Source organism: Podarcis liolepis, assembly GCF_965112155.1.
Source record: "Podarcis liolepis genome assembly, chromosome: 3".
NCBI classification, from domain to species: domain Eukaryota; kingdom Metazoa; phylum Chordata; class Lepidosauria; order Squamata; family Lacertidae; genus Podarcis; species Podarcis liolepis.
The window spans coordinates 70,041,258-70,063,886 of NC_139557.1; the positions used below are offsets into that span (position 1 = coordinate 70,041,258).

The following is a 22,629-nucleotide window of genomic DNA, read 5'->3' on the forward strand; positions in this document are numbered from 1 at the left end:
AGATTTTAAAAGTAGAACACATTGCCTACATAGAGTAATCAGTGATCCACATTCTTCTAATTTGTGTGTCTTAGTTCCACATATATTTTAGTGTGCTTTATATCAGTATTTGAATAACCATCAGGGGCAGGGTGGGTTGGAAATTTTAAAATCTCAGTGAATAAATAAGTCATGGAATAAATAACTTACACCATTTTAAAAAATATGAATAGATACAGATTTAGCATGGCCCACTCCATCATCTCAGTTGGAACTCCTTCGTTTCACCTGGTTATTAAACATTTTACTTGTCTTTTGTTTCCTCTCTAGCTTTCCCTATTGTTTTTTTGTGGGCAGAGACTGTATCATTTTAAAATATTTGTTCAGCTCCTAGATAATTTAAATAAATAAACGAGTTTAAATGGGCAAAGAGGTGCAGTGAATCTCCATACAAGCGAGATGAGAGGAGTGCTACATCCTGTATTCAGATGCCTAAGACCAGGTGTTTCCTGCTTGGCAGGGGGTTGGACTCGATGACCCTTGTGGTCTCTTCCAACTCTATGATTCTATGATTCTATGTAGTGTGTAGTAACTCCCTTTTCTCTACAGGGTTCCTCATCAGAGGAGACTAGACTACCCCAGGAGGAATATAGTAAATGGCAGATGAAAAACTATGGGTTATATGCAATGTCCCACACCTGGAGTTCCATATGTGCAGCTGGACTTCCCTTTCCTCTGCTCCCCATGTGCACCAAAATATGCTCTCTGCCTTCCAGAGCAGATTTTGAGGGTGCATAGGAGGCTGCAGGGAGATGAGCAGGAAGGGGATGTTTTGTTATGCAGGTGGTTGTTGTTTTTTTAAAATGGTTTGTAAAAGATTTAGATTTGTAATCTTAAACTCACGAGTAAAGTCTATAGAATGCGTAACTTACTCTTAAGTAACCTGCTTTAGATGTGAATTGCAAATGTGGATTTTCCATCTACAGTGGGTGAAGGGGTTATGAATTGGGCATCCCAGACTGTAAGTCTGGAGCTGAGAACCCAAATGACTGTACTTCGAATCTTCTGTGCCATTTTCCCCACCTTATTCCAAGCTAAGGTGCTGGATCTACATTCATGGTGATTCCCCTGGGCAGCACTAAATTTACTTTCAGGTAATTTTTTACTTAGGTAAAGAAGTGGATGGGTGTATTAAGTCAGTACTGTACTAACATTTCTCCACTCATTTTTATTTAAACATTTCAATTTATTTTAACTAATTTCTGATGAAATCCTAAAAATCACCAAGGGAACCAAATTAATACTGGGAACCAGAATATCTGTAAAATGAATAGGAGATGAATTTAGCTTGAAGGTTTAAACATCCCTTTTATTAACATCCATATTACATGTAGCAATGTGGGAAACGTGAACAATTTGGGAAACGTGAACAATTTTGACTGCATACTTTCACATGGAGAGACAGTCTTTTCCCTTTTGCCAATCTATTTTACCATTGAAGCATCTGACTTAAAGGAGGTTAGCTGAATGTCTCAGTGTGGTGACTTTAAACGGTCTTTGTATGAGTACTTTGAACAGTGCTAATAACAATGGTTTCTGGCAATTGCAAAATGGGATCTGACCAATTTTAGTAAAATAGTGGCACTGGAGCCACAGAGCTTATTTTTGAAATAGTGTTTCAGTTTGAACTGAGTTAAAGCGATCATTTTAAAGAAACAGTTTTTCACCTCACTGTAAATGATAGACAGCTACTAGACGAGGTAATGATCTGTCTTCATGTTTGATGCCTCCTTTTATCAGTCCAAGGTTTTTCACTGAGTCAGATCTATTGATTAGCATTAGTCTACTTTCCAGGAAACTCGTTTTGCATTGAATGTCACACCCTAAGTATACTAAATATATGCCAAGAGAGTGCTTGAACTCTGTTGAACGCTGCCTGGTAAATTATATGTTTGCAGAGTGTTTTTAGTAAGTGTAATAGGTATGAGCCCCTCAAGTGTTAACTGAGGTCATCTTTCCCTTGTAGCAGTGTGGAGAATATGATGGATCAAATAGAAGATAGGCACGGTACATTTACCAGTATTTTCTAGGATGCAGGTAATGGCGTGCATGTGATATATCTAGTGGCACATAGTAATAACTTGTGGAAGAAATATAATTTCTACTCCAAATCAGCCAACGTAATTTACTTAGAAAATTTAAATGAGGGTGAAAAATAAAGAAAGCTTGCTTCATTTGTCACAAATCAAGTATTGTCAGTTCAGAAACCCTGGAAAGTTGGGTGTTCTCTGGGTGTATTTTTACAAACCTCTCTTTGTTTTGAGGCAGTGTTTGATGGGGTTCAGGTGCTACTCTTTAAATAAACTTGGGTCACTTCTAAAGCAGAAGGTGAAGTACAATGCTTCTGAGTAATTATGTTAATTATACTGATGGGGGCTAGATAGGAATTAATTGAGACCTTGGGGAGATGAGAGGAAGACTGAACTTATATTCTATGACTGTGGTTGCCTATTGGTTGAGGGTTTTAAAATTTATAATAAAGGCATTTTAAAAAATAACTTGAATGGTGGGAGAATTGACTTATCCCCAAAAGTGCAATTGTTAAGGAATCTTGAGTTAAATCAAAACTCTTTTATTATATTCTTTTGTTTAGATGATAATGTGCACATTTGATTCAAAATACGCCCTTGTGCTCATTTTGCTGAAGGACCCCTGGACTCTGCCCGAAAGTCCTGCTCTGTTGGCATCATTGATTAGGAACACAGTCAATATATATTATTAATGCCATTCACGGTGCATTTTTCCACGGAATTCTATCCATTTCAATAAGAATGGCATAGGAGTGCTTCCTCCTTGGATTGTTAGTCCCTTGGTTTTCATTAGATATAGTCTGGAGACTTTGGCATTTAATCATGACTTTTGCATTGTTGGTCTCTTTCTCTCTGTTCGTCACTCCCACTTAAGGGCTCAGAATGGAATTTTGAATCAGATGAAGAAAACAATCACTATTCCTAAAAAAATTCTAATTCTGTTTAGGTCAAACAATCACCCACTTTCCCATTTTCCCATAACCAGTGTACTGGTTACATCCTTCTTTGTACTCATTCACTTCTGCTATGATTTCATAGAATCATAGAATTGGAAGGGTCACCTGGTCCAACCCCCTGCAAGTTATTCCTGATGTTTAATCAGAATCTCCTTTATTGTAACTTGAATTCATTGGTTTTGGTCCTAGCCTCTGGAGCAGGAGCAGGCGAAGACAAGCTTGTGGTCTACTAGGACCCCTAGATCCTTTTCACATGTACTACTGGTAAGCCAGGTGTCTCCCATCTTATATTTTTGCAGCTGGTTATTCCTAAGTGTAGAAGCTTACATTTGTCTTTATCGAAATTCATTTTGTTAGTTTTGGCCCAGGTCTCCAATCTGTTATGGTCATCTTGACTCCAGATTCTGTCTTCTGTGGTATTAGCTACCCATTCCCATTTGGCGTCATCTGCATATTTGATGAGCTTCCTCTCATCAACTGAGGGCTTCTAGAGTGGTTTTACTGTGCAAACTAGCCTCCAAACAGAAGAACTGTAGAGTGGGAAAAGATAATTATATTGTATTTTGAATGTTATCTCATTCTAAGAAGAGAGAGTGTTTTTGTATTATCTACAGTTTATATACATTTATATCATAAAGGTGTTGTGCAATTGTAACTATAATTTCCGCTATGGTAGATGGCATTTTTCCACATGGTACTGATTAGAAATACTCCAAATACTCTCATGCGTGCTGACTGCTTTTCTTTGCTCATATCAGTGCTATATAATATAATCAGATGCTGACTTCTTCTCAGGTGAGTGTACCAGTTTGATTATGTATGCTAAATGAAGGACAAGAAGAGGGATAGTGTTTCTTCTGCTCTCTTATCTGAAAACCCTGGCATTAACTTGGTAGAATAAAAACGATATCATGTGGGAGGCTCCTGGAGCGATTTTACTGTGCAAGCACTAGCCTCCAAACAGAAGAACTGGAGAAGGGGAAAAGGGAATACAAAGCAGAATTGTAAAACCCACAGAAATAGGAAGAGATTTCACAATATTCCATTCCTGCTTTCTTTTTAAAAAGCCATTTATATATCCTGCACTTAACAAATGTGGAAATTTCTACTTTGTTATCTTACCTGTCAGTTGAAATTTCGCTAAATACTTGCAGTAGGGTTGTGTCGGCATAAAACTCCCTGAATGTCTTTAAGGTACTGCACTGAAAAATTCACCCCTTGCCATGCCACTTCTCTACCAATCCTGATCTTCACAAGAGCTTTCCGGCAATGGTGCAGGTGCCATGATAGCACAAGGACAGCCCTGCTCTATAAAACCCAAGACCCAGCTAGTCCTGCAGTGTGATCTTAACAGTGACCAACCAAATGCCTACAGGAAGCACACAATCAGGACACGAGTGCAGTAACACTTCCCACTCATGTTCCCTAGCAACTGATACTAAGAAGGCATTATTGCTAGTAGCTATTGATAGCCTTATCTTCCATGAATTTGCCTAACCCATTTTTAAAGCCATCTAGGTTGGCAGCTATCACTTGGGCACTAGGTGCCTGGCTCTCAGTATAGTTATAGAACAACAATTTATGGTGCTCTGTGGCCAATCCTAATGCTTACTTGTCTGTACAGAAGCTCAAAAGATCAGTCCATTAGATAATCTGTAAAAACGTCTTAAACCTTAAATATATATATAAGATAACACTATTTGACTTGTTAAACCAATTGTAACATTGTATTCTTTCCTGTTATGCTTCATGCATTATTGTTGCAAACAAGAGTGCTTCATCTAGTTTTCACAGAACAAAGTCTTAATATTAAATATAATGAGTAATAGTTCTCATTAACTGTGATATAAAACATTACATTCTCAGATCTCTGGTCCAGGTACTCTTCTGTTCTTTGTTCAAAATGAAGATGAACACATCTAACCAATGAAGGTTTTTACTCCTTGGTAGAGAGGTCCACAACAGTGTCACAATACATGATAACCTTATAAATTGTCACTTGTCAGCAGAATGATTTAGTACATGTAACTATAGTCCAGATGTGCTAACAAGGTTTGCAGCCACATCAAACAATGTGCTTTTTTGCATATTCATATATGGGCCTCCAAATGTGTAGATATATTTTGTTTTTGTGTGCATGTTCTTGAGCGTTTTCCAGTGTAAATACCTAAATTGTCATGTGGAATAGAACTAATTTTCTAGCGAATGGTGCAGCGCTCCCAGGATTCAGAGACATAAGAAGTGGAGGGCAGTTGTACCTTTTACAGTGGCACGTCTGGTTGCAAACGGGATCTGTTCCGGAGGCCCATTCGCAACATGAAAAGCCCTTTCCGATACTTCCGGGTCACCGTGGGATGCAACCTGAAAAAACGTAACATGAAGCAAACATAACATGAGATATGACTGTATAACTTATTCACACTTTCTCTCTGTCCTCAGTATGAACTTTTCTAGCTACTTACCAAACAGATGATGTGAGCTCAAAAGAGTCTGCTTAAACCACTGCAACATACTTGCAGCATACCCTGTTATAGATCGTACATACTCCGGATAAGGAGATCCGTATGTGTTTTGCTTCCTAGATAAAAACAACTGCATTGTAAATCAGGTGTATAAGATTTTTATTTGTCCATACCACACAGCTGTCAGTTAGATGCACATCCCTATGCACATTCTGGAGAACCTAACAATACCCATCTAGAGCTGGATTAAAATGTGGATGTAAACATAGTCTTTGGATAGTCTTAAGGATAACTTTTTTTTATTTTCTTTTTATTCCACAACATTTATATACTGTTTGATTGAAAATAAACCTCTACATGGTTTACATTAAATCAAAACATTAAAATTATTGGAAAAAACAGGTATTTAGAAATATACAAAGGCGTATTTACATACTTTATGAATAATATAATAGTACTAATATAATAATAGCACTTTGAATGTGACCTGGTAGCAAATGGGCAAGCAGTAACAATACTCAGTAATATCTAGCAAATAACTAATTGGCTGGCACTCTCAGTTTACGAAGGAAATCAAACGTTTCTCACAGCAGCAGCATGGATATGGAAGATCCTTCTGTTTTCCATTTGGTTGCTATATCATATGCTTGTAGCATTCTCTCATGATAAAGTAACTGTTTTATAGTAAGTGAAAAAAGAGGCTTTGGAGAGGGGGGCATGGGTTATAAGGGAATGATAATGATATCAATTCATAAACTGTTACTAAAACATCTGGCATAGTTTTTTTGAAAAAGATTTTGGATTACTGTTCTAAGAAATTAATTCATTTTTTGTATTAAAAAAACTTTAGTTTTCCAAATAACATTTTTTTTCCTGAAGGGCATAACATGTTGGCAGTCACTCAATGTGTTGGTGATATATTACCTTAGGAGGAGATTTATGTATGTTTCAAATAATTCTCTAGACATCTTGTAGCTCTAGTTTGAAACAAAGTAAATCATAACCCAGAGCATGTTTGTTTGTTTGTTTGTTTGTTTGTTTGTTTGTGTATGTTTAACCACATCATTTCTCCCACATGAAGCCAATGAACTGCATCACTTTTTGTAAATTTTAATGATTTTCTTCCTCTTTGCATAAAACAGAAGGAACCTGCAATTTTAGGAGTTGTGTATGTGTTGGTACTCCTACAAGTTTTGGGGTGAAAGTTGTGTGTTTGCAGGAATATGTAAGCACATGCTTAAAACCAAGTTGATTACCTTATTGAGTGTCTCTGAAAGCATTGTAACATTAGTTTTTAACATTTTCAATAGACTAACCATATAGTAGTGCTCCATATGTTTGATTACTTTGCTTTCCTATACATTTACTGTAATTATGGAGCTGGCAGTGGGCCAGGATGTCCTTCCCTTGGCCTTTGCAGCCACAGAGCAACTGACCAACCATTGCAGAAGCTCTTTCTGGAAGGGACTGGTTCCTAGTTGTGGTCCTCTGGCCATTGATGGGGGTCAAATTGATTTTCTTCTTGCTGCAAGGCAAGTGGATATGTTATCCCAAGTGTTCATTTTCAATCTTTTAATGGATGTATTAGAAAGCTCAAAATATTTAGAATGAAAGACTGTGGGAAAGAAATGCTGAATAAATGTTTCACTAGCAACAGCTGAAGTTTTGCCATTGATTCCATGGAATTTTCAATAAAGATACTTTGAGTCAAACAGTCTTTAGGTCTCATCTCCACATTTAATTCTACAGATTCAAAAGCATGAGGGCATGTTGCTATCTGTGTATATGTGATAATATATAATGTGTCCCAGAGACACAGAGCCCTGAAACTTAGTATACATTTACCAAATTGGATATTTTTAAACTTAAATTTAAAAATCTGCTATAGCAACAGTAGTCTGAAGGGAAGACATTTGTACATTTCATGTTCAAAATGGGGCTCATAGCATGTCCCCAAGTGAGGGTACTTCCTAGCTCCCCATAAACATGATCGTTGGCATGTGCATAATCCAAGATACCCTGATTACTTGAAAAGCTTGTAGAAGTCTCTCCCTTTAAATGGTAGAGAGGGCAAGCAAGAAAGGTATTTCAAAATGTTTAAAAAGACTTCCAATGAATGTTTACTAATAAAGTTTCAAAATGGGGCACCTTTATATCAAACGGTCAAACAAATGGCACAAAGTTTTCCTCATAGTAGCAGCCTTTCTTCCAACATAGAAGAACAGAATAAGGCTCATATTAGGAACCAATGATGGCATCAGGATTTTTCCACTGTACCTTTACTCTGCCGGCACCTGCCTCTTTTTCTTCAACTTTCCCCCTTTGGAAAAGTTCAGGGAATGCGGCACTCAAGAAAATGTTTTACAGATATTTTATAAATATATTAAAGAAAGAAGCTTTCAACTTGTAGGAAGGCACTTGTGAATTATAGAGACATTGGAGAGAAGCCAGCTGTCTGATCCAAATATACCAAGGTATTGTAGAAAGAGGACTTGGAGCAAGTACATCACCAGTAATACACTGGCAAGATGTAGCACCACTGATGCCCACGTGTTCTAAAACAATACAAAAAAATACTATTATGTTAGGAAAAGTTAACATCAGTCCCAAGGAATCCTGGAAATTATAAGCCAGAAATAAGTTACTGGCTGGTTTGCAGAAACAGACAGGTTGAACCCTTTGATAAGCACAGTGTGTTATTTATGACCATTTTTGAACCATAAAGCTGCTAATTACGTTGAAATAGGTAAGAGCCCTTTACCTGTTGCATACAACCCCATTGTTTTTCACTTTGCAGTGGTAATTATTTATTTTATAAAAGTGTTTAGATAGCCCGCTTGCATAAAATATCAGAACAGTATACAGCAATATAAAAACATAGGTAACTATTAAAAGGGGTACAGAAAAATAATTAATAACTGGCAAATGCACAGGCCTGTTGGCATTAAAAAGTTTTCAAGAGACACCTGAAAGTCAGAAGTGACAATGCCTGCTGAATCTCTGCTGATGTACCACAGCAAGGAAGTGGTGATACTAAATGTCCAACTACTGTATTAGGCCAGTCCGGGCTCTGTAACACAGGGGACAACAATGAATAAGCAAACCAGGAAATCTCTAATTAACCATAGTTTCCAGTTCCCACAAGCTAGGATATTAAATCAACTGAAACAGGAAAATCTACTTAATTAGAAGCTTTCTTTTTTGACTGTGGCTTTCTTAGTGGCAGCTGCATGCATAGGCAAAATCAAGTTATTAAGTTGAGGTATGTGTCCAAGCACAAACTAACATCAATATTATATTCTGTTTCTGATCTTCAGGGCCCAGCACTTGAAATTATGTGGCCCAAGCAGCTCATGTACAAGAGGTATCAGCTGACTTGGGATCCCTGAGTTTGCAGAAGTACAAATATGCTAAGATATGGGGATCCCTATGCAGGTGAAGCATTACCCATAGCTTGGTGATTTCCACTGCCACTGAATGTGAAAGTGGGGGTAGCTCAACAGGCTAGGAGATGGAAGTTAAATTCCAACATGATTTGAATGTAGTGTGTCTATCCCCAACCCATCTCAAAAAATCCCAGAAGGTAGTAGCATACAGAAGAGGCCCTGCTCTTTCAATTTCAGCTATTTAGTGTGAAACTTCTTTTTAATAGCCCTACTAATGCAAAATGGAATTTAATTGTCTCCAAATTGCATGTTGGAAGGGCCATTGCTGGAAGAGACATGCAATGTGGCTCTGCAGTAGCCTTCACACTGAAGGGTGCAGGTTAGGCTCTGAGTGGTTTACTACCATCATGCAGGGGTTTCCAGCATTATTTTACCCCCTGCTGCAAGTTGCAAGTTGACTGAAACTGAGGGGGTACAACAAGCTTACAGTATTATCTGTTGCTTTTATTCCAAAATTGTTGGTTTGAAAGTGTAGCATACAACAATTCTGCAGTGTATTTCACTGTTAGGTCCCTGTTTGAGGGTTGTTCTGAAAGTAGTCTTCAAATGGGTTGGGTTAAACTGATTGAGTACACTTTTACATGCTCAAAAATGTAACAAAATAAATTTTACCCATTAAGGAAGACCCACGTTAGAGCAGGGTCTTATGTCTTTGATGCTGCTTTTTGATTTTAAGCCCCCTGAAACACAGACGACATGTGCATAGCAACACTGAACAGAAACATTTGTTGCATGTAGAGGATATCCACTAACCTTTAAATTGATCTGCTTCCCTTGTAGCATTTTTTTTCTTTTACAGAAAGTGTTCATATGCATTTTATTAGAATTCAGTTCCTCCAAGGGTGAAGCCAACATGTTTGTCAAACCATACCTTTCCAGCATGGATCCCATTTAGATTACTCCATTAACTAGATTCGTCCCCAATTTAAGCTGTGCATTAGCAAGTGATGATATTAGTATGGGCACTCTGCTAATGACAGTTTTATTCAGTGATGAGGGAACAAGAATGCTAGGCAGTGCTCTGCTAATCACATAAAGTGTTTGCCTAGGTGGCTGTCTCTAGACCCAGTCCTTTTTATATGCTCCTAGTGATTTATTTGCTTGGTATTTAAATATTAAATTGTGTCAAATGAAACTTGAACAAGAGAAGTCTTATGAAGATTTCTGTGTAGTAGTATTCTGTACTTTAGTGGGAGCATCTAATAAGAAAATGGGGATCATAGTCCTTTGTCTCCCCATCACCAGCAATGTCCCTGTTCCACTTTTGGGGCTACTTTGCCTCCTCTCAGATTCCTATACACCACCAATGGCATGCATATCATGTGCTGGTTCCTTTTGCCTGGTGCTTGAGCTCAGAATCGCTCTGAAAACAGGAGACTGGATAGCATTTGCTGGAAGAGTGTTTCCCGGTCAGAAACCACGTGTTACACGCTGGAAACTGCAGTACTCTCTCAGCCAAGTTTATTAATAAAGTTGCAATCATATGTCTAGATAATGAACTATCCCTCGGAATACATTTTTATAGTTTCAGTAGTTAACCATATCTGTGCTTCATCAAACAGGGTAGGGTGGGGAATCTGTGGCTCTCCAGATGGTGTGTGCTCCAACTCTCACCAGCCCCAGCTAGCATAGCATGCTCAATGGTCAGGGTTGATACGATTTGCAATCCAGCAATGTATGGAGGCCATAGGTTAGCGCCCCCCCAAAAAAATTTAGGGTGTTTTTTGTGTTTTGACTATTGTGATATAGTTTTAAGTGCAATAATTTATTAGTGCTTTTGTTCCGCTCCTGGTAGCCACTGTAATCATTGACATTGACCAGAGTCTAACCATACTTAACCAGAGCCCAATATGCTGTTTACATGCAGTAGCCAATTTACATACTGAGAATACTCAGCAATATAAGCAAGTGAAACGTGAAACAAAATGTCACATTGCATCTTAAGGCTCAGGCAGGCACCAGTGACTAAAATTTATCTGTCTTGCCTTCAAGTCAGGAGAGCAGGGAGATGTTTTTCATGGGTGTCCATGTGTGACAGTTTTGTAAGGCTGCTAGGCCAGTTTCACAGGCACCTACAGAGGGAGATTTCCATGCCTTACCATAAGCCAGAATAAGAAAGTGTAAATCTCACTTGTTGACAACTGGGCTCAAGCAGCCACAGAGATGGTAAACATGTGTGAGGGAAAATCTGCCCCCTCTTGACGAAGAGTATAGTCATACGTCGGGTTGAAGTAGCTTCAGAATAAGTATTTTCGGGTTGCGCACTGCGGCGACCTGGAAATAACGGAGTGTGTTACTTCTGGGTTTCACTCCTCGCGCAGACGGTCAAAATGACGTCATGTGCATGCGCAGAAGCAGCGAATTGCGTGCAGATGCCGGTTCTGTTCGCTTCTGGATGTGAATGGGGCTCTGGAAAGGATCCCGTTCGCATCCAGAGGTACCACTGTACAGTTGTCTGCCTGCCTATTAGCTATGATTTGGGGCTTTCACTTATCCACACAACTAGTCCATGTAACAACTCTACTTCCTTGTCAATCACCCACCTTGTGTCAGAAGGGGGCAGAAATCATGGTAGCAACTAAGTAGATGCTTTGCTTGGAGCCCATAGCAAAGTAAATGTGAGCTTGCACCTGCACTTGGCACTCATGGTAGCCAGATTTCGTAGTAGTGTTAATGCAGCATCCATGCACTGTCCTCCACTCTTGCAAGATGGAGGGTCAATATTGAAGGATAACTGCTTTTGTATACCAGTATTCTCCTGGTTATACATAAATTTTCCTCTTGAGCGGTGGTGGCCTCATTTTGCTTCCAAACTCATTGGGAGGAAGCTACTGACTTTGTTTTTAAACGAAATGATATTGAAGCTCAGTTAAGGTAAGTGAAGATACTGGGCCAATGACAACAGTGATGTATGAAACCTAGGAGGCAGGGCTGAAATCTCCCTCTTCACATATGTTGACACAAAAGTTACAAAATTAACTCCCCCCCTCCATTGTCCATGCTGCTCCTCCTTTAAACACATCTTCCCCCTCTCTTTTGTCCTGTTCATCTTACAGGAAATATGTTGTTTGTCAAATATGTAGCACTGTAGCATTGTGAAATGTTGAGCAGAATTATAATAGTTATCACACAAGATGCCTATTAAGGAGCACAATGTTATACTTAGCACTCTGTGTAAGGCCTATGGGGGACCAATTCATGTAATACTTCATGATGTAATACTTCAATAGTACTGTTACCCAAGGCGTTACGACAATAGTACAGTATGTCTTTGTTCAAATGCTATCCCTGCAAATTAGTTTCCTGTGAACAGTGAGACTCTGCATGCTTAAATAATACAGAATACATACATTATTTTGAATAGTCCTTTCAAAGGATAGAACAGCATACTCCACATACAATGCTTTTTCTGCCGCCACCCCCAACAAAAATGCTGCCAGTTAGGGTTGTCTGCTGAAATAAGGGTCGGAGAGAGGCAGGTCCATCTAGATTTTGGGAGGGGAGGATACCAGAGTGGCAAAAGCTGTGTTTTTTCCTGGTATTCTAATTCCATTTATTTAAAAGAAAACAATAGAAAGGAAAGGACCTTTTCAATTGCAGTATCCTGATTTTTGAACATTTCATCCAGAGGGGTTTGCTTAGTACCTTCTGTGAAATCATACTGATGCCAGGCAAATACTTTATTTTCCCAGGATTTTTGGCTGAACTGTTTTTACCAGATTCTTTTGTTTTATCCTTTTGCTGTTTTCATAGGCCTGCTGCTTTTACCATTTTTATATGTGTTTTTAATTTTATTGTGTATTTTATTGCTTTATCTAAGCCACTTCAACTGAAGTATGTGGTGTAAATTCTAATAATAAAAAATAAAAACCCTCACTTCACTGATGGTGGCAAGTAATAATGTCATGATGGAAACAAAAAATGAAAGACCAAGGAAGAGTCAACCTAGTTTGCTGGATCATTTCACTCAAAGTCTAGCTTACTGGGACTGGCTCAAAGCCAGCATACCTCCTCTTTTTCTTGCCCACCCAGGGTAGATGAGAAACAGACAGCACAGCCATAGCAGCAGGGGCGGAGGAAGGGATGTGTGATGGGTGTGGGCAGCGCCAGGTATCACCACTGAGGGGGGTGACAAAATGCCGGGTGGCACTCACCGCGTGGCCTGCAGCATGCCCAAGCCATGCATCTCTCCTGGGAGACACGTGGTGGCTTGGGCTTTCGCTGGCTCCGCGCTGCCCAAACAGTCCGCCCGCTGCCCCCCAGCTGTAGGGCGGCTGAGTGGGAGGAGTCAGGCAGACTCCGGAGGCCCTGTGGTATGCCCCACGTGGTGCCCCAGGTGCCTGAGCGGCTTCCTCCACCACTGCATAGAAGTGAACATTGCAGCACACAGAAAGTATAACACAGGAGTGGTTATGTCTTTGTTAGACTCTGTCTCTGTGAAGGGTGACAGCAGCAGAATAGAAGTCTGGATCTTGTTGCCCTTGTCTATGTATGTGCATGAAGAGTGAGAAAATGTTTATTCCCTCCCCCCTGGCTGGCATGCTTCATGTCTTGCCTATGCGTTGCATGCGTGTGACTGACAAAGCCTATGGTTTGGCTCTCTTTCTTGAGTTATCTGTTCTGCAAATATGTTATTTTCTTTTTAATAATAATAATAATAATAATTAATTTATTATTTATACTCCACCCATCTGGAAATGTAATCTGAAAATTGTGTTGTTTAATGGGGCCTGATCTGATGATACTGCTTGGTGGCTAGGAACTTGTATTAACTATATACGTGGATGATCGAAACATTTTCTACAAGCTCTGCTCCTGGGTGTAGAGTCTTCACCTGCCACACTTTTATTTCAGGTGCCGACCACCATATTTGGACAACCATTACTTAGTTAAATGTAAACACTTCCCTGTTTCTAGTTGTAACTATAAACAGAACAGTGTAATGAGAGCTGGGTCATACAATAGCTGTTTTTGCATGAGAGCTTCCCTAAGACGGCCCGCCCTCTCTCCCTCTCCCTCTGAATGTTTATAACTGTGTCTGTGTTCTGTTGCTCTCCTTTGCTCTGCTTCTTGCCCATCCTCTCTCCCTTCCCCCTTCCCGTGTTGGCCTGCCAGCCAGTTAATCATTCATCAGCATGATAATTTACCTGTTTTTATTGGTTGCTAAGATCTGATTTTGAAAGGGAAAAATACTTTTGAAATGTGAAGAAGAAAGAGATGTTTTCCTACCTTCAAGCACTTTTCCCTGGATACAAATGTTTTCATGCAACAGACCTATCTTGTGAATTACAGATGAAATGTTTTCAAGTGGAAGACCCAAGTCAGGGAAATATCTCCTATGGGCTGCTGATAAAGATGAGGAGGCACACTGGAGGAAAAAAAAGAAAAAGTGGGAGAACTAAGGACTTTTAACTTTTTATTTAAAAGGAGGGGGGTGACATATTGGGGAACATGTGACGTGAGGCCCCTCTTATTGTCAGAACCCCAATCTGCGGGCAAAACACATACAATGATAGCCCGTATTTACAAAAGTTGTACCTTTAATCCCCAAAAAGAAAACATCGGGATTGCAACACTAAAAAGCTACGTTGAGAAAGCCAGCACATGAAAACTCCCAGCAGTCTCTTCTGCCCCGCCTCTCCCCCTTCTGAGCTTTGGAGATTTTATTGCTGTGCTTTTCCTCCCTGCCTCCCTCCTTCTCTGCCTTATCCCCCACCCCCACGCATAGGCTCTTGGAAAAAAATCCTCCAGCCTGACTAGAAAATCAGCCTTGTTTCCTCAGAAACCGCAGCTGCTGCTAGCAGAAAACACGTCAGGCTGGCCCTCCAACACGCACAGATGTGCCTTTGTAAATCCATATAAATGCTGAGAAGGATTGCGTGCTGAGGGCAAATATCCTCCCCTCAGAGGATGGGGCCAATGCAAATGGCAGGCCATTTCTCTTTTCTTAAAGGCAACCCCTCCCTCCACTTCACTCAGTTTTCCCTTTAATTGTTGTTTGTTGCATTAGGGTTAGGGTGATCTTTTTAAGTTTAACCCCTCTATAAATCTGGGAGTCACGCACATATAAAAGCGATGGCAACTACTTCACTCCCACACCTCGCCAGCTTTGTTCTTCCCTCACAGGCATCAGTGAGTTGCAGTGTGGTTTGTTTTTCTTTCCCTCTCCTTTTTTAAAAAAACAACAAATCGTCTGTCTTTACATTAAAAAAAATAATAAACCACATCTGAAGATGAATTCTGCTGTTCACGGAGGGCACATCCAAACAGAGGGGATGAGAGAGGAAGGGAGCAGAGAGGCATTTCTTTCAAAAGTTTCTGCTGACATAGGAGGATGCTTAAAATAAAAATGTTGCTTTAAAATTTACAGCGAGGCAAGGAGCGTTGTTTATCGTGCCATCTTTTAAGCACACAAATCCACCCTCATCTGTTTCTCTCCCCCCCCCCTCCTGTTCCCATCCCTCTCGGAGTCTTTCTCTTTTTCTTCTCTTCTCCCTCCCCCTTTTAATATAACTTCCAGGCGGATGAGTTGCAACTCGTTCTGCGTAATTAAAATGAGTGGATGATGGTTGAAAGAGGATGGAAAATAAGATGGGGGGAGGGAGGGAGGGAGGCTGGCTGGCTGGCTGGCTGAGGGAGGAAGCTATAAGAGCATTGGAGCGCTACTGCTGAAGCAGACAAAAACAGGTCTGGTTGCTCTGCCGAGGGGGATGGGGCGGCTCCCTGCCATTGGCTCTTTTCTAGGCTCCAGAGCAGCTGTGGGAGCAGAGCGCAGGATGGCAGTTACTGCTTAGGCACTTTGGTTCCATTTGTTTAATAGCTGCTAGTCTGAGCCAAATGCAGCCTCATCAACCTTGACTGGCGGGAAAACCGACTCAGGGCATTTTTGTGTCTTCCTCTAAAGCAGAGCTCTGCCTACGCCTGCAAACTTTGCTTTTCTTCTCCGTCTCATTGTTGCTCGCTCCTTTCTGCTGGGTCCAGTTTTACAGGGTGAGGGTTTTTATAAAGCCTGTTTTCCGATAATGTCCATGAGGATCTCTCTCTCTCTTCTTGAGAGAAAACACACACACACACACACACACACCACCACCACCACCACCACCACCACCAGGAAATGCTGTGCATTGCTTGTAACCAGTTGACTATATAAACTGTGTTTGTCTCTTCTGCTTCTTTGGTAAACCATCCGAGTGTAAAGGCTTGCTTAGTCACCCTGGGTAGAACTTTTATTTCCTTTTGAGTTGAGTGTTACCTTTCTTTGATTCAAACTCTTTTTATTCTAGCCTTTTTAAAGTATTAAAAGTCAGCATATTAATAATGGGGTGAAGGGATGTGAGCCAAAGACCTGTGTTAAGAGATAGAAAATTGTAGTAATTGTGTACCATGAACCTAAGTGACTTTGTATACTGCTTAAAAGTAAAAACCTCTAAGCAGCTTACATAAAAACATACACTGAAAAAAGTGTCAGTATGCACTATAGTTTCCTGTGCAGGGTTGGAGAACTTTATATTTATAACCTGCTTAAGCAGAGGTTGTGAATGCATATGAACCTTCCTTCTTATATCATCTAATAAAATCTAGACAGGGCACAGACAGAAATATAAAAACATCTATTGCACATCTAATCCTAGAAGTGAAACTAGGGTATATGCTTCTGTGCTTGTTTATTCTTACCATACGCTTTAAAAAAAAGGATTTTATCACTTTGGCAAGAGACTTTGATGGGCATTTTTCTATTTTTTGCTTTCACAAACTATTTCCTATTGATGAGAAACCTGTGAGTTTCATCCCAATCTTTTAAAATATATTATTTTATTCTATCTATCTATCTATATATATATCTATCTTAGAACAAACCAATCCAAACTACACAACAGTTCCTATGCATCCCTGGTATTTTTCTCCCACCGTCCCCACCTCTAATATCAGGTTAATTTGCACAATCTCTCTCTCTCTATATATATATATATATTTTCAGTGGTACCGGATAAATTGGCACAAGTTTATAAGTTGTAGTATACAGGGTCTCTGAATTTTTAATTAAAGAGGCAATCTTATACTCTTCACTCCCTTTCTCTTTCTGTGGGTGGGATTAAATACCTCTGGTGATGAAATATCTAGTACAGAAACTAAACATATTTGCCCCTTGATGAAAAGTGTATTTCTGAGGATTTAGGGGTGGTTGTATTTAAATAAAACTTTCCACTTGCACTTCCCCTCCCCCATATTATTATTGTACTGCTAGGCTGACACCCACTGGTAACAGTTGGTCTGAGATCACTGCTGCAGACTCAGCCTCCTGAGCACAAATACAATTCTGTTGATAACTGATTAAAAAACAAGCAAAATGCATAAAAAATAATTTAAGAAAAAAGTAACTTATTTTATTTCTGGTATAAGTGAATGCATGGGGGAAGACTTTGAGTTGCAATTTTAGTGAGAAAATGGATTGTATTCTTTTGAGCAATACTCTACTATAGAAGCTACAGGGAGGGAGACAGAACTAATTGCTACCATATTTGGACATATATTTGTATCGGTAGTGATTTAAATTACATTAAAGTAACAGTGCTTGAAACTCCTATTGTTCTAGGTGCATTTTGTGACAGGGAATTTTATTAGCATGAGCAGTTTCTGAGCTCTGGGTGCAGTACTGCGCCTAAGAATTCAGATTAAAACTGCAGAGTGGAAGGAAAGAAGGACCTTTTTCTGCCTCCCCACTTCCAGCTACTCTCTGAAGACTGGAGAAGAGACCCTCTTAAAAATATTGGGGAGGGGGGCAGGCGAAGGACTAGACCATGTGAAAAATGAACATATTTTAGCTGCATTCATTCATTTTCAGCTTTGTATTCTTGTTATAAAAAAGTGTGCCTAGACATTCATTTGTTGCGCCTATAACCTAGGTTTAAGGTGCTATTTAGCGCCTAGCTTTCATATCTTAGTTTCTGACACTGTAAAGTAATCATAAGAACTTCTGCTTGCATAGGTCATTTTAAGTGGGAGGTAATGAGACGCGAGTGGCGCTGTGGTCTAAACCACAGAGCCTAGGGCTTGCCAATCAGAAGGTCAGCAGTTTGAATCCCTGTGACAGGGTGAGTTCCCGTTGTTCGGTCCCTGCTCCTGTCCACCTAGCAGTTCGAAAGCACGTCAAAGTGCAAGGAGATAAATAGGTACCGCACCGGCAGGAAGGTAAACAGCGTTTGCGTGCGCTGCTCTGGTTTGCCAGAAGTGGCTTAGTCATGCTGGCCACATGACCTGGCTTCCACTCCATAGATTTCAATGCTAGCTGTAGTACTCTGAATGAACTAAAAAAAAAAAGTGTTTATGTTTTGGGGGCAGAACCATGTTGGGATTCCCCTACTTAGGCTAAAATGGTTTGTGGAAAGGCTTATGATAACACAGTTATTTGTAAACTCATTGAAAGACCAATTACAGCAAAAGTTATCAATGACTAGCTTCCCCTTGCTTTGAACTACACATTCTACATTTGAAAGAACCAACTTCTTCTGAAAAGAAGTGTGTGGTACATTTGTATGCATGAAATGGGCTCTAGAAAACATGAAAGTGTTGAAAAGCTCTTCCAAGTCTGGATAGTTTAGAGATTAAAGCACTAGCCTTTCACCTTTGAGGGTACACTTTGAGTATTTCCTCAAAGCCCATGTAAAATAAGCTGCATCGTCTAAGTTCAGTTTTTGGCATTTCTACTCCAGAGTAGAGAACTGATGCAGACTTCATAACTGGAGGATATAGATTCAGTTGTGGGGCTTGGAAAATGTCTAAGGTGTATTGTGAAGTGTTTACACTTCCATTCGCTTTATGGATTTTTACATATGTAGAGAGAAAAAGTAATGAAACATTCCCTCTACAGAGATCACCAGAACTGCTGCTCTTCACATTGGGTAATCTCATGTGCATGTCTGAGCCTGTATTTTAGAGCTGTATGTTAATGTGTACGTCAGCATTTATTAGTTATCTGTTTGCTTGCATCTCATTAGACTTGGGGGATATAGGTGTATAAAAAGTGATGCATTTCTCTAAGTTTTTAAGTTTTAAAAACATATTTTAGTGCTTTTCAGACATTGAGTACTGCTGTTTTCCCTGTAGTTAGTTTTATTCAGGTTCTAGTCTGATGCTGTTTTAACTTTTTTTCATGCTGAATTGTTATATTTTTTCCTACTCTGCCCAGAACCTTTTGTTAATGGGTAGTATAAAAATGCTGTTGAAAAATAAATAAGGGTGGGTTCAGCTAATGAGTCCCACCAATGGAAGCTGCACACACTTGCTTAACAGGACTCCCCCCCCCCTTTCCATTCATGCCCCTTCAAATTGGCTCAAGTTCTGGAGAGAGCAATTGTTCCCCTAACCTGCATGACTTGAGTCGCTTGTTGAATCACCAAAAACTCTGCTTATTCTGCTGAAATCTCTCTAAACTGCACTTGTTGTCATAGGAACATACAAAGCTATAGTATACCACATCAGACAATTGGTCCATATATCTCAGTATTGTTCAAACTGACTGGCAGTGGCTCTCCTTTCTGTACGCAAAGCAAATGCTCCACCACTGAGTTGTAGCCTCCCCCATTTCCACGGTAGAATAGTGAATTGATTTCTAGCTTCATAGTTGGAGATGATAAGTTATGCGGCTAGAAAGGATCTATATTGTGAACAGTTTAAGCATTCACTGACCATGTTTAGACATGACACTAAACCATACTTTAGTGTACCATGTATGAACCTAGCAAGTCTGGGGCTTGTATGCTTCCCTCTCCTCCAGCATGGCCTTGATTGAGTAGGACACTAGAAGCTCTTGCTTCTGTTTTTGATTAACCACAGTTTACTGTTAGGTCTGAACTCTAAACTGTGATTAGTCTTAATTAAAGTAACCTGTATCCTTTGAAGCTACTGCCATGACTTATAGGTATTCATGGTTTGTAGTTTGCTTTTTTCAAATCATTAACCTGTGGTTAAGCAAAAATGGAAGCAGAATCTTCTAAACACCTCCTCCCAACTGTGCCAAGTGTTCCTGGGCAGCTATATTCTAACCCTTATACCACATCACTCTCCACTTAATACAGTGCTTATGGACTGATGGGGGCAGGGACTGCAACCTGGTTTTCCAATACAGTACTGATTATCTATATTGGTTGTTAGTTGCAGATTAGGGAGTTTAGCATGTTTTGCCTTCAAACCTTAAGGCCTGCCTCTCTCAATACGAACCTACCCAGACCCTACAATAATCATCTGAGGCCCTTTTTGTATGCCTCCTCCATGAGAGAGGTCTGTAGGGTGGCAACATGAGAGCAGACCTTTTCTGCAATGACTCCCCACTTGTGGAAAGCAAGGCAGGTATGGCTGGCACCTTCATTATACACATTTAGGTATCAGGCAAAAACATTCTTCAACCAGGCCTTGGGCTGCTTAACATCCTATGCTGTACCATTTAAAATGTGTTTGTGGGAGGGGATGATTGGTTTGTGCGGGGGGGGGGGTGTGTGTTCTTTTTATTAGGTATTTTGTGTTTTTATCTTTTGTTTTTATGTTGTGAGCAGCCCTGAGATCTCCAGATGAAGGACAATATACAAATTTTAATGATGATGATGTGTGAAATGGCCCTTCTTGGAAGAATAGTCTGTCAGGATTATATTGTGGATGCTAATTCTAAAAGGATGTGGTTTATGCTTAACTCAATCGAGCTCTCCAGACCAAATGTTAAAACCAAATTATACATAATGGTTGAAGCCATAATTTTTATAAGAAGTTTCACGTTCACAAATATAATGAGGGTGGGAGCTAACTTGATATTATTCAAAATGGAGAGGAGAGGAGCCCTTTCCCCTCACTTTACCTCTCTGAACTCTGTGGCCCCATGTGCTTTTTATCCAGACCAGAAGAAAAGTGCCTGAAGCAATGGACTGAAGGGAGTTTAGGAAAGAGTTTAGGGTTCTGCATATCATCAAACTCCACCCATCTGCTTTATATGTGAACTGGGCTGACCAGTGAATAAACAAACATGGTTTCCACCCTATATTATTTTTGTTATTGTTATCTTCATCACCACCACCATGATGCATGAGTTTCCTCTGGGGAAACTGTTTGGTGGGAAATTACCATATTGGCCTGAATATAAGCCTCACTTTCCCCCCAAATTCCGACCCTGAAAAGTTAAAATGTGACTTATATTTGCGACCCTACGGTATTCAGCCAGGAATGTGGGGCAAACAGCGCCAGGAGCATGGCAAAGTGGCGCCTGCCCTGTGCGTAGTCCCCCGTCCTCTCCCCCAAGGCCAGGAAGGGAGAGAGCGAGGAAGAGGAAAGGCCACCTGCACCGCACCGCAGCGCAGCTCCCCCCCCCCCCAAGTATGCAGCCAGGAGCAGCAAGGAATGGAGCGGCTTATATTTGGGTATCCCCCCCTCCAATTTTTAAGATGCAGCTTATATTTGGGTGTGGCTTATATTGGGGCCAATACGATATACCTTTCATATTATGGTTCATCCAAATTTTATTTGAGAGGCTCTTTTGAGCAACAAGGATTTATTGGATCTTTTGTAAACAGTTTCTCCTTTTGAAACACCTTTCCTTTCTCAGTGTAAGCAATTATCACCTTCACATCACTTCATGCTCTTGATACATCTGTTACCTTTGACAGATCTGCCTGTGTTTGCCACTCCAGCCTTGCATACCTACGCTATCTGCAGCACAAAACAACTTACATCTTTGTTGCCTCAATTAAACAAAATGTCATTTAAACTTCTGGGGGGAAATGGTACATAATTGAAACTTAAGCTTTCTGTTTTTCCTTAGTATTTTTACAAATTGTTTGACTGCCTTAAGTATATGTTATTTGGTTACTTAACCTAGCTTTAGTTGGAATAGTATTGTCTTTGCTTTTTAAAAACTCTGCAGCAGTAAAGACAGCATAAAGGAAACACAGCAGTTTGTCTTGATGCAATTTTATACTTTTGTGTTCTAATCTGTAGAGCAGAAGATATCATCATTATTTCTGAATTTCCACCCTACCTTTCTACAAAAATACACAAGGTGCCTTACATAGAATCAACACAGTATAAAAAAGACATAAGCACAAGCTAAAAACATAACAAAGAAGCAAAATCAGCAGCAATTAAAAACAAAAACAAGCGGCTGCTTCAAAAGCAGATCACACAATACAGAAGATTGGGAGATGTGAGATTGCACTATCCTCCCCACCTCTGGCTGCAGTTTTTTCTGCCAGCCTTAACCAAGATTTCCTCTTACCTACCAAAGTACTTTTTTAAGGTATGCGAAAGAACAAGTTGGAAGAAAGTTGTATTTTTGAATATATCAATGGAAAGCTATTGAATGGTTGCTATTTTTTAGATTAAATCTGTTGCTAATATTGGGAAATAGAAAAAATTATCCTGCCTATCCAGATGTATACAGGCACCATACTGTTCATAATATTTCCCATTTTTATAACTGTGTTTTGTGTAATCCAGATTTAGGGGAAAGTGATGCACTTATAAAGAAACAAATGACAGAATGATGTGTAAAAATTACCATTGTTATGATAAATTTTGCTGAATAATCACAGAAAATAAGAGGGAGCAGAATTGAGGAATTTATTTTGTAATCTGATACAAAATGGACTGGGAATAAGTATTTGAATTAAATGGGGTCTACTTCTGAGTAGATATACATAGGATTATATTGTTTATG

At 39.8% G+C, this 22,629-nt stretch overlaps 1 protein-coding gene and 2 long non-coding RNA genes across 21 annotated transcripts in view; 2 read left to right on the forward strand and 1 right to left on the reverse strand.

Annotated features, from left to right (window-relative positions):
* ARID1B (AT-rich interaction domain 1B) overlaps positions 1-22,629 on the forward strand; it is a 357,120-nt gene that overhangs the window by 152,724 nt on the left and 181,767 nt on the right. The gene's annotated exons all lie outside the window — the stretch shown is intronic.
* On the forward strand, positions 3,154-12,485 carry LOC310703919. Its single transcript, XR_014524470.1, has 2 exons — positions 3,154-4,809; positions 5,350-12,485. It is a non-coding gene; the product is annotated as an uncharacterized lncRNA (long non-coding RNA).
* Positions 5,630-15,919, reverse strand: LOC310703880. 2 transcript variants are annotated; one of them, XR_014524410.1, is made up of 3 exons: positions 15,033-15,919; positions 14,163-14,301; positions 5,630-7,012 (listed from the first exon to the last, which is right to left on the reverse strand). It is a non-coding gene; the product is annotated as an uncharacterized lncRNA (long non-coding RNA). The 2 variants fall into 2 exon arrangements; XR_014524411.1 differs by having other exon boundaries at positions 14,998-15,919.